Raw genomic sequence first — 13,672 nt, 5'->3', positions numbered from 1 at the left:
AGGGATTTGAATTCTAAACTTGTAACCAACTCAGTTATTGGGTCACCAAGTGGCTCGGTAGCTTAGTTGGTAAAGCGCTCGTCTAGCATACAAGAGTCCTGGGTTCAAATCCCAGCCGAGCACGTGGATTTTTTTCATAATTTCACCCATAATTTGTCCATCTTTACCACGCGTAATGAGTTAATTAATTTAATAACCATGCGGATTGGATTACCGAACAGCTCAATATAAGTGTCAGTTTATATTAGAGTGTACTGCCTCTCTGTAGTAGTCATGTCGTCACTTGAGTGAGAACGACACGTTGATAGCCTTCCCACATCTTTACTCTTCCACAATACAGTTGTTGTGGAAGCGATGTAGGTACGATAGGCAAACAGTTTCAACACTAAATAAATCGCACTCGCTCGCTCCGCGTGTGTAGGAACAAGAGATGGATGGATATTGGTTATGAAAGGGGTCCGCGTGGTCTGTAGGGATTTGAATTCTAAACTTGTAACCAACTCAGTTATTGGGTCACCAAGTGGCTCGGTAGCTTAGTTGGTAAAGCGCTCGTCTAGCATACAAGAGTCCTGGGTTCAAATCCCAGCCGAGCACGTGGATTTTTTTCATAATTTCACCCATAATTTGTCCATCTTTACCACGCGTAATGAGTTAATTAATTTAATAACCATGCGGATTGGATTACCGAACAGCTCAATATAAGTGTCAGTTTAGTTTTTATTATTCGCTAGCAAGATCATTCACGGTTTAACGTTGAAATCTGTTGAATTCCGGCCATCATGTTTTGGCCTTAAAAACACATAAAACAAACGTTTCATCTCACTTTTATGATAAAATTGAAGGAAAATATGTCTCACATGTACGATCTATTGTTTGTCAGCGCCGAAAGAATTTCAATATGCCAAGACACCATTTGACTCGTGAAATTTTTGTCTATGGTTTGAGTGGAACCAGCTTTGTCAATCTCGTGAATAGTTCGTCAAGGAGCTTCTAAGAAATTTTTCGAGTATCCTATCATAAAGTTGGTGGAATCCACCAAGGAGTAAACACACAATCTTTCAGGAATTCTCAACTGAAAGCGCTAGGAACATGTTAATTTTGTTTACTAGTTCGCGCTAAAAAAAAACAAATTCTGTTCAGAGTTGCTCGCTATCACTATCAACGCTTGAAATTTGCTGATTTGTACAGGCCGACTGCGATAGAATTCGGATCAATCTATATCACATCAACATCATGCTGTCTACTCCATAACCAGTGCATTGATGGCGATAGACAATGGATATCACTGATAGGTTAAGTTAAGCCTTAAATTAAGCAAATAAAATGGCAATTTATCAGTACGATATTTTTGACAGTGCTGCAAATAGTTTAAAACTATGTGTTGGTCACTGAAAAACATTAATAGCATGGATAATTGCCACGTGATCTCTCATTTTGCAGTGATTGTGATCTAGAATGCGATGTCGCATCACTGCTGTTGGTTGTCAAATCAAAGTGATATTGATAGCTCGGAAGTGATATTGATAGGTTTAGAGCATCAGCCATCAGCTTATATGATTGATATTAAGCAACTCTGATCCTGTTAGATAAAATGAGACTTGAAATCTCCTATTGATAGAATTCCGATAAAATTATTTTATCAGTATTTGGGTAGATAAAAAAATCGTCAATAAAAAAGACACTTTGGCTGCTTGGACCCCTGAGAAGTCGTAACCAGGATTGACAGAGACTCCTTTGCGATGCAAAAATGGGGCGATTTTGACGTTTTTCTAAAGAGTAAAAATTGAACTAAAAATTTTCAACACAGGTCCTCAAACGATTCGAGTGTGAGGATTTTTCTAGTACTCTTTCTCTCTTGTCGTTATGCTCACTTTTACTCACAGTTCTTTCTTGAGCGACCCGCCCGAACAAAGCAGGCCTCGCGGAGTTGTGATGGCACTCTTTTTTAATGGAATTTTGCTCTGTTGTGTTTTGTACTGCATCTTCTTCGCTCATTTTTCGTTGCTTTGTAGTTTTTCGCTCTCCCGCATAGAAGCAAAGGCAGCACGCTACTCTAGAATATGTCACCGGACTCTGATGATGTTGAGAAGTATATCAAGCCCTATCGTAACTACCCTCTAGAGTTGCGTGGACCATCGGTTGGGAAACCCTGCTCTATAAGAAATCCTGATTTGGTGTGACCATATAGCCTTCTTCTTCTTTCTGGCGTTACGTCCCAACTGGGACAAAGCCTGCTTCTCAGCTTAGTGTTCTTATGAGCACTTCCACAGTTATTAACTGAGAGCTTTCTATGCCAATTGACCATTTTTGCATGTGTATATCGTGTGGCAGGTACGAAGATACTCTATGCCCTGGGAAGTCGAGAAAATTTCCAGCCCGAAAAGATCCTCGACCGGTGGGATTCGAACCCACGACCCTCAGCTTGGTCTTGCTGAATAACTGCGCGTTTACCGCTACGGCTATCTGGGCCCCCATATAGCCTAGTGAACGGGAATAGCAGAAAGTTGTTTTTTTTTTCCATCCGAATTAAGGCCAAATTTTCACATTACAATAACTATGTCCTTCTTGATCACTATCACATAAATTTTGAAATTTACGTAAACCTACACATGGAAAAGAAACTAAATTAATCGACTACAGCCGTTGTTCAAGGACGTACCATCTCAATGGGAACACTCTCGACCCAAGCCGTCGACTCTGCCACACGACAATCTGGCTTAGTAAAAATTTCAAACTTCACGTTTGACACTAGCCTCGCTTTTTTTTGTAAGGCGCAGCCGCCCGGTGTTGATTGCGGCACCTTTCGCCTCCGAGTTGCGCCCTAGTTTGCTGATGACGACGATGGCTGAAATCGTAAGCTGCGGGTGGTGCCCGACCAGAGGAATGCTTGCATAGTTTTGACAATACCTACATGCCTTTAACCGACGCGACGACGAAACAACCTCTGGCAACGTTTCCACAGACTCTGCTGAACGACGACGTCCGCCGAGGGCTTCGGATTTGAGGTCTGGCTTATCATAAATAATGCATTATTTCTCACGTTATTAGGCGGCGTGGAGATGATTGCGGTAGTCTCGGCTCACAGCTGGTATTTTGTTTATGGGTTTTTGATTCGAGATGTTGTTGGTGGTGATGATGATGTTTGCCGAGGCACTGCAATACGATGTGTGTGTGTTATGTTACACTCCATAAATCTTAAAAAGATTGGAGAACTAAACAAGCTTGAAGTTTGTATGGAGAAAATTGACCAATTATAATCAGCGTAAAATCAAAGTGGAGTAAGTGACATTATTCATATTAAAAATATGTTTAACATTTTGTCATTTTTGAAAGCATTTGTTCTATATTTCTACACATCTTTATGTTACTTCAAAACAATATAATGTGAAGTTATAATTATGGAAAAATATTATTTAAACTTCTTACCGGACGCCTTATTATGCAATTGGTTTACAATCTTGATCGATTCCGCTCAATCATTCATAGTAGCTTCGGGAGGTCTAAATGCTCAAATTTGAGGATAACTTAAGATTTTCACAGTTTGATTTGTTTTCCATACAAAAATGGTCCACCTTAGTGTAGGTGTTGGTGGGTTGGGTGTCAGCCGACATGTAAGTTTGGTGAGCAAGCACCTGGTTCAATAGGGTCACGGGGTGTGCAAAACCGAATGCTGCAGCAGCACCAGCAGCACATGGTCGTAAACCCGTGCTCAATTGAGCGTGCAGAGAACAGTCACCGTGATTGTGCGGGAGTCGTCGATTGGGTTGGACGGGAGCGAGGGTCGACTCTGTAAAGCCACTCTGTGATTCAAGAATGTGATACCGAAGGTCACCACGTTGAGTGAACGAGTTGCTCTAGATACGACGACGAAGGCCTCTGAGTCAGTGGTGGCTGGTGACAGAGTAAATAAAGTTTTCTCGGTTGGTGTTGCTTCGACGGTTTCCTACAACGCCCCCGCATTACAATGACTATACCTTCAAATAGATGGTTATGGTGTGTGAAGTGCTACCGAGGCGATGATGGTCGGTGGGAATTGCGAGATTGTTAAGTTTTGAAGTTTAGGCGGAAGCAGTTTCGGAATGTTTATTTTTCTTTTTTGGTGGTGAATGTATGGCAAGAAGAGGGTATTGAGTTTTGTACGAGTGTAGATGGGTTTCTGAGTTCAAAGTACTGCTGAGAATGTCGATTCAAGGTTTCAAAAACTAGAAGCAGATATTTGTCGTTTCTGGATTTTGAAGTTTGGTGTTTTTACCATCAAATCAATATTTATGAATATCGGTTTTGTTAAAGAGAATCGAAAAAGTAGATTTGAGTATTGTACCTTTTATTCTGGCTTGGTTGTTTGTATTTTAACAGATACGCGTATTTCGATTACCATTTGCCAGTGCCAGTTACTCGCATCCATTGCAGAAGACTGCAAGTGGTAGTCGAAATACGCGTATTTGCTAAAAGATTAGCAATTAGGGCTCAATTAGTGGTACAATGCTTAATTGTACGTTTTTTATTCTCTTTATTGAGAATCTGCTCAGAATTACGTATTCTGCGAATACGTAACATAGTACTTCGGATTGTTAATGAAATATACATTTTTTATTATAAAAAAATATTATTTAAACAACTCATTTATTTGATTAAAACACTTTATACACGAATATGCTTGGTGCGGTGCGAATATGACTTGTAAGCAGGGCTGTTAAATGTCATGAATTCCACGTGAGTTTGACATTTGAATATTGCTAATATCATCGCTCCTAGTGGGAAAAGTCATCGGAAAATGTTTTTCCCGGTGACCTTTTCCGAAGTTGCCAATATTTGCTAATGCAATATTTCGCTTGCGAGGATGCTAGAAGCATTTCAATTTTTCCAAAATTTTGACATTTAACAGCACTGCTTGTAAGGGTATGGTCATCACATTCGGCTTCAGGGATCATGATTTAAGTAACCAACAATATTTTCAATATTACCAAACGTTGTTTACAGATCAAAGTTACCCCATATCACCTCTATCAGAATGTCACTTAAAACATTTATTTAAACATACTTAAATCTTTTGTAAAATGGTTTATAGTCACGAGCGGTGGGTGCCAGTACTTGTTTTAAAAATATAAAACTTGCGACATTTGCATTTTCAAATGAAAAATTCAAGACATATCCAAAAAACTGATCAATGTTACCCCGGATTACAGTACTATTAATCCACAGATCTATTTTTCACAAAATAATTGTTGTTGGGTAAAATGTAAGCTTTATACCACCTATATTGCCATTGGTTTTATATATAGCACTACTAAAGAAATATTTTTATTGAACTAAATAATGTCTGAATTAAGGCTTTTTTACACCAATTCTACTATAAAATCAAAAAATAGAAAAAGTGCTAAAGCACATGTGCTCCTCAATCAATCAACTTAGCCCAACTGAACAGGTTTTGATCAATCAAACACCCTAATAGTATCACGAATCGAATTTTGAATAGTTCAAATTGGGAACTCAGGAAAAACTTAGGAAAAATAAAAGTAAAATCTTGCTATGTGACGGAAACGCCTAGTGGGCATCTAATATTGACAAATATTATTTGGATACATTTGTTTTATCTTTGACATACGATTTCAACTAATTTTTGTGATAACAAACAAGTGGGCCCTTTATTTTGGCGTTGACTGCACATGGATTTAGGTCAACTTGAATGCAAGTTTAGCGGCTTGGGTGCTGAAGAATATAAATCAATGATGATTACAAGACTGTCAGTAAGCTTCGGAGAAGGTTTGTGTTAAGTCACATAAAAGGAACGGCGGGTTTCGTTTGGAATCCGCAAGCATGTTGAAAAACTGAATTACCGTTTTGTCTCAAATTCCGAGCAGACTCATAATTCGGACAGTCGTGTTTTGTATGAAGGTTCCGCAGAAACATTTCATTGAAATATGTCAATAAATGTCCAGGTAAGGACAGATATTTGTATCTCAAATTCAATGCCTTCAACGCTTATTAGGACCAAGGAGTTGTAGCAATTCTGTAGTTTATGGTCGTAACAATTAGCTCAAATAAATTTATTTACGATATTATCAATTCAAATGCTATTGAATAAGGCTGTTCGGAGTTTAAATCAAGGCCTTTGGAATATGAGACAGAAAGAGGACTGTGTTCGGAATTTTAAGCATAATTTTGTTCCATTTTTTTTGGGTGAAAATAACAGTACACATGTTCAAACACTATTTTTATGAGCACAACCAACTGTTTACAGTTTGAATTTGCGATTACATGCATTTACTATCGACGTACACCCTAAGTATTCTGAATATGAATCAAACGGTACATAGACGTTATTTTTTTTATTTTTTACTAAATTATGAATCATATGTGAGTAAGTTCTTTTATCATGCTCGTTAGATACAAAAGAAAAAAAAAATGGTAGTTTAAATTTGAGTTTAAAATCACTAAAATCCGTATTTTGTACAGTTTTGTTGATCCCTAACCAAAAACCGTAACGTGCCGAAACATTTCTGAAGGCGCATTTGGATCCAAATTTTTGGGACATTTGACCCCTGGGAAACGCAAAAATGTTTATTTTGTTCCTCTTTTATGGACATCAACTTTACGCAAACTCTGCCAAAAGATCCCTGGTTACGCTTGTTGTTATAAAAGCCTATATACATACATTCAAAGGATGTCTAGGAAGGTTATCCAGTATCATAAACAGTAGTTGAGCTCAAAATTTACCAGTACATAGGGGAATTTACGTATTCGCGGCAGTCTAAGAGAATGCCGCTCTTTTTTTGTCTTTTTTTACAAACATTAGCAGACAAATTACGTGTTTGTCTGTTTACATTCATGCGCCGTTCAAACCTCTATCGATTCACACCGACAGACTTGTTAAAAGCTCCTTGGAAACGTTTTTATAACACTTCGAACATCTGTTGTCAGTGTGACTATTGTCGGCAGCCTCATTCTCTTCGGCAGCTTTTCCATAAGACCTGCAGGCGAATCTCTTCGGCAGCTCCAAATGAATTCAGTCGCATTTTGAGGTTTGTTCATTTGAATTGATGACATCGCTTGCGAAATTGATTTTTGCAGTCTCGGAAATCTCGGCAGTAGGAAGAACCGAACAAAGAATCATCTGAATGTTTTCATTGATGTGTTTTGATACAAAAATACTGTGTATTTGGAGTTTGAAATTTGATTGCCGATAATAGTTGAATGGTGCCGAAACCGTAAATCACCCTATTTTTATTACCCTAATGAGAACAGATGTTGTTCAAAAGCCTTAAAATATTCTCGAGACAAAGCTGCACAACAATTTTGACATACAAGTGTTTTCCTAAGGCTATCTGATGTAGGGGAAGACGGGGTAAGTGCGTTCGCCGGGTAGGATAGACAACCTTCAGTTTGACGTGAAAATGGCGGTTTTCTTGAACGTTCGTCAAGCACTTTGCATAGAAACAAGATATTTGTCATTCAGAAGCATTCAAGGTGATATTTACATCAAATTGTTCATAATAAATATCAAAAACAAAGTTTCTGCTCTTCTGCATTGAATTTGATCTAAATTTAACAGATTATCACTTAACAATTTCGAAAGGTATTTTTTGTAAAAACATAAGTTAATATTTAGCTTTTCAATGTGTTCAATTTGTTCAAAAATTCAAATATTTATATAAAAATATTTTTTTCATACAGTACACGCATGTTATCGAAATTAAGCAACGCATGGTTTTTAAAATGAAACATTTTACGATTTTGAAGTAAAAAGTAGAAAAAACGTAAAATTTAAGTGATTTACACATTTTTCAACTTTGTTATTTGAAGTCCTAGAACTTTGGTGTCTTCGACAACTTGTCGCATTTTTACACGTTCTAAAACATTGCCGAAGACGCGAAAGCTCTAGGGCACAAAAAAAAGGTTGCATCGCAGCGCCACCTATGCGGCGAAATTTCCAACTAATTTTTATCATCAAATTGAAGAACAAACAAATTCAAGATAAGTCTCTTTTGACACCAACCCGAAAAAATGCACTCCTAAAGCACTAGAGGTTTTGTCTGACTAAATTCTGCTCCTGGCCCAGTGTGCATTCATAGACTCTGGGTGGAGTGTAGCATGAAAGCGTCGAAACCAATAGTCCATTTTACGAGACGTTTTTGAACAGCTGATCGCTCATTTTATGAATGAAAATTTGACAGGAGGCGGTGTCGTAACGTGTGAAAGTAACAGCAATATCATCAGTGTTGCCGTTTCGTAAAATGGACTATTGTGTAAAAACGAGAATCGGAAGAAACACGAGGAGAAGTGAATACCAATACACTTGTATCTACGAGGCACGAGTGAACGCATTTAGCATCCATTCGCCGAATACATTGAACTGACTGAGCGGATTCCCACTCACTAAATCATTCCGTGGTTTGGAACGCTCATCAGCACTCGAATCCGAATGCCACTCGAACGGAATCAGAATATAAACAATCATTCGGTATTGCATTCGTTTGCCTCCGGCTTTCAGAATCGGTAGCGACTCAATCAGTTGCCGTTTTTTGTTTCGCTTAGTGCTCGCCGAAGAAGCATAATGGGCACTGGAAATTGAAACGTTCGGCTTCGTTAAAGAAACGGCTATCTTGCTCCCGACTGTACGTGGAAGCGAGTGAGGGAAACGCAATAACCGAGTGAGTGTTTCCCATGCTTGACTACGTTTTACATTACTATTAAAATAAAATGAAATCAATTTAGTTAAAAATGCAAACCAAATCTGCATTTGTTTTTCCTAAATATGGGTGTGATAGAATGAATCACCCGAAAAAAAAAAAGATTTCACATCAAGGTTAATTAATGTAGAACTCATGAAACACCACACTTCTTAGAATCACAGTGAACGGATACATTATTTCGCAAAATTGTGTGAGTGAAAATCGTGGTGCGCGGTTTTACCCCGCTAAAAATAATCGTGATAAATAATCACTTTTTGAAGGTTCCAGAAATAAATAAATTTTTACAAATACACCTGTGAAATTCTATGAGCATGTCTTAGACATGCCGCGTAAAAATAATGATTCTTGATTTTGACATACAAATTAAATTGCTTAGGCGGACGGTCTTGCCCCGTCCTCTTCTATTTCTAAGAAATTCTTTATTCATAAAGTCAAGTCCAAAGGCAAGAATTTCTTTTCCGTACATCCTATTCCATTTACGTAAAATTTTATCTACAATCCAATGTAATACACGATTTGGTATATTGAAGATTTTAATAAAATCAACAAATTTTATGAAAACCAACTTTATTTTTATTTTTAAGCTCTGCAGACAGCTATCTATCTATATTCTTGGGGCCCAGATAGCCGTAGTGTTAAACGCGCAGCTATTTAGCAAGACCAAGCTGAGGGTCGTGGGTTCGAATCCCACCGGTCGAGGATCTTTTCGGGTTGGATATTTTCTCAACTTCCCAGGGCATAGAGTATCATCGTACTTGCCACACGGATATACACATGCAAAAATGGTCGTTGGCATAGTAAGCTCTCAGTTAATAACTGTGGAAGTGCTCATAAGAACACTTAGCTGAGAAGCAGGCTCTGCCCCAGTGGGGACGTAATGCCAGAAAGAAGAAGAAGATCTATCTATCTGTCTTTACCCTTCTAATCGATAAAAGTCAATTCAAACTACGCTAATATCTCATATGTTACATTCGTATTGATTCCCCATAAGTAAGAAATGACATATTGATTGATATCACCTTACTTATCAATTTCGCCAGATTTTATGGTGATGGGTTCCATTGTAGTAGTATGAATTGCCTAGCAGGGCCCTAAAGTTGTTGATAAAATCTCGTTTCTATTAAATAACACGATAGAGTATGTTCTTGCTACTACTTTGGCATTTTTTCCAAATTTTAACTTCGATCCTTTTGAAGATATTTGACGTTCACTTAGCCGACAAAAACGCCCCAGGGGTTCATCTTTTCAACGCTGGGGTTCTTCCTATCTGAAATTTTGAAAGGGACACGGAAAGCAAAATACACCAAGTATTAAAGTTTAAATCAAGGGATGTAACAAAATCTAAAAGACCGAAAAAATGTTTTTGGACTTCAATAACCATTTAAAAATTTAATAAATATGTGTTTCGGGCCTAAACTTAAGCGTTTGGTACTAAAATTGAGACAATGCTTCAGGACCCTTTTGGATATGATTAGCATATTTTATTTCGATTGTATTAGCCAGCACTTCACACGCCTCTTCTGTCTCACACACGCCTTCTTAGTCAAAATTCGCAGTTGGCTTTGTATCAATTGCGTTCGCGTAATTCCACTAGATTACTTCCGATGACAGCCTGCCTTCCCAACGTTAACCTCGATCAAATTCACCAACCGATAACATCCTCCATCTGCAACACCACACCCCACAAAAATATTGGCCATCGGAGCTCCAAATTGCGGTTATTGCAACTTTTTACTTTACGCAATTGCAATTCCACCTTGCACGTTGGCTGGGGGACTGTTGGTGGCTCAACAAAGAGCAGATTGCCATCATCATCATCATCATCGCCATGGTCATCACTTTGCTTCGCTAACCGAGGATCATCAATGCTCAGTGGTTTGATCTGGAATAAATGTCGGCCAAATCCTCAAACTTTCATGTGAATGGTACATTGGAAATTACACCCCATTTGAAAGTTCTTGTTTTAAGCTTTTGATTATTTTTAATCTAATCACGGGCATTCACTGGCTACCCTTTTCTTAGGGTACTTCCTTAACAAAGAGCATATCTTTTAAATATATTTCTTGCCTTTATTCACCTTGAATGATTCTTTTATTAATCTTATGTATCTACAAACAACTTTTCTTGAGATACCATTACAGTCACTCTTGAAATTCTTAAGTATGTAGCTGTTGAATCATCGTTCGCCATTTGAAAGTTTTTCTGACTTATCGTCTACTGCTACAGCTCCGATTATATCGGGGGATAACAGTGCATGATAAAACCCATCTCAATACGCTCCAATGCTGGGTAGCACTTTTGCTATAGGATGTACCGGGATTGTTTATCATGCCAGTAAAGTAAAACACCTACCCCCAGTGATGTTTAAATATGCGAGAAAAATGGGTTTTAGCATTGCTCTTCATTTGGGGCTCTTTTTCGCAGCTGCTATTTATCAAGCTTGTTACATTGTCGATCATGGACCGATACAGATGCAATGTTTTTCTTCGATTGCTTTGATCGTGCTTCGAAATCAATTGAGAACGAATTCTGCCAATATGAATGTTTAAGATGATTATAAACGAAGCCAAATTTCGAATTTTCAGGTGCACAAAACTGGAGAATCTGACAACAGTTGAGAATCAATCAAATTGCTTGCTTGCTGGTGGTGACTGATGGGATAAATTTCCAACGCGGAGCGCTGTTTAATTCTCAAGTCTTGTGCTCTTAAAAATTTGAGGTGTGGCTTCGTTCAATAATCATCTTAAGCGTATCATTTCCCCGATTTTCTCAATGAGTTGTATAAAATCAATGAATTCTAAGCAAATTGGATTTGACCCTCAAAAATTTTAAGGAAGCCGAGAAGAATATTGGCGTTCAGAGAAAACTATTTGATTTTTGAGTTTTCGGCCGCCTTCGAACCACTGTGCAAATGGCGTGAGTTATTGGCCGGTATGGTGCATCTTCGCCTCGCGTCGCTCATATTTTTTTGGCCGAATGACCCAGAGCGCCCACACGGCGGCCATTGGCCGTGGGAGAAATGGACGACCACTGGCAGTAATGTAACAACGCTAGACGACGAAAACAGTGAGAGTGCGTCCTCGTGGTTTTTTTTTGCTCGCTTTTCAAAGAACGGGGAAAATCGCGAAGTGATCGTAGTGGAATGTTTTAGTAGTTGTAGGAATAACCTGTAACTACGCACAGAAAACCCGAACAATGTCAGGCCACATGATCGAGTTGATCCTGTACTGCCTGGACTATCTGGTGCGTGCCGTCGTGTACCAGGAGCAGGACTTTCTGGTGGTATTTCTGTACGAGAAAGCCGTCTACAAAGCGATGCAGCATTTCTACTGATTCAGGTTGTAAGTTCAAGGTGATGCCGCAAGGAAACGCATGGATTAGGATTCACCGAGCTGAATTGCATTTTGGTCATGGTTCGAATGCCTATTAGTTATGAATGCGATTAATCCGTCAATCGGCGACCTTATCGAAGAGGCCCATCGAACAAGTTCAAAATTAGAAGCAAAGCCGATCGTTTTTGGTACGTTTCTTCCTTCCATTTTTTTGTTTTTGATCTGGCAATCGCGTCACTTGGTTAGGCGAGAGAGTTGTAATTAAAAATCGAAAAAGCTGATTTCGAATTACAGCGATATGGTGGTCGGGGAAGTGAATTAGTGAGTGACCAGACCTAACTCAGCGACTCACCGGTTTCGTGATCGTGTGGATCGAATTTTCGAACTGACCTTCACCGGCGGTTGCCAGTTTTGACGTTTGCGTGATCGTTGTTTGTATTAATATTATGAATTTTCTGCTTGACAAGACAACAATGGAACCATGAACGATGATGGGCGAGTCTTTTGGCGTGTTCTCATTGAACTTCGAGCTAATAATTATGAATCGAGTTCCGCATTGTTCGGATTTTGTTTTGAGTCGATTTTTTACAATAGTAAATGAATACATATTTACTATTAGTAACTTTTGTTAAAAATTAAAGATAAGATAACTACTGACTTTTTTTTAATAACAGAAAATTGATTCGTTAAAATATCAAACTGTTGCAAGCTAAAGTAAAAGGTCTTCGAGAGGCTATCAATAGTTAATAAATCTTCGTACTGTTTAGTAGAATACCTATAAGTAGATTAAAAACCGAATTTAATACTGGTATACTACTGAATTCGGTTTTTCATCTACTTATCAATATTGGCATTAAACGCTTTCATTACGTTTTCATTTCCCTACTGCAGCTTGTCACTAACCATTGCAACTGACCTGTGTGTACTTTTTCATCCTGGTAGATCACTTTAATAGCTATACTAAGCATGTTGAGCTTATTTTATAAGGATTCTGATAAAACCTTTTCATAATTTATTCATTTATTGGTTTGCGTTAATTTGATTTATTCACCAATCTATGTACTATATGACATTGAAAGTTGGGCAGGTCTAGCGAGTTTGTATACTCTTCGAACTTCAGATGTGATTCATTTATGTGTGAAACTCGCACATAAGCAACAAAATGATGTGTCACAAAAATTGATCCAATATTTCTTTCCTTTTGATTGATTGATTGAGATTGCTTTCAATTGGGATATTCCGTGGACAGTAACTGTTGTCGTTGAATGTAACCTCAACGACAATGTTAGATGGAAAATGAAAAAGAAAAGACACCAAATGAACAAAGAAATTAAACTGGAATATAATATGCATAAAATTTTTCAAAACGAGTGACAATGAGATGTTGTATTGATCAGTGATATTGTTTCCAATCATTATATATCATCTTAGAATTGAGATTTTCCAACAATTTTTAGATTCCAACAATACCTTAGGCTACTTGTAAAGATCTCCTTATAGATTTCTTCGGCAATCCTACTTGAATCTTATAAAAATCCTGGTGTCTCAGGTTTCTGCCGTTAGATATAACTAGATTCTTCCAAAAAATTAATCAATAATTACTTCTGGTCAACGACCTCATATTGCCTTCGAAGCATAAGGTTGAAG

At 38.1% G+C, this 13,672-nt stretch overlaps 1 protein-coding gene across 3 annotated transcripts in view; it reads left to right on the top strand.

The window, feature by feature from the left end:
- The window catches only part of LOC5564265, a 203,874-nt gene that overhangs the window by 20,105 nt on the left and 170,097 nt on the right, over positions 1 to 13,672 (top strand). The gene's annotated exons all lie outside the window — the stretch shown is intronic.

Source organism: Aedes aegypti, chromosome 3 (assembly GCF_002204515.2).
Source record: "Aedes aegypti strain LVP_AGWG chromosome 3, AaegL5.0 Primary Assembly, whole genome shotgun sequence".
Lineage (NCBI taxonomy): Eukaryota > Metazoa > Arthropoda > Insecta > Diptera > Culicidae > Aedes > Aedes aegypti.
The sequence above is the reverse complement of the archived record's forward strand: the minus strand, read 5'-3'. Positions and strand labels throughout refer to the sequence as shown.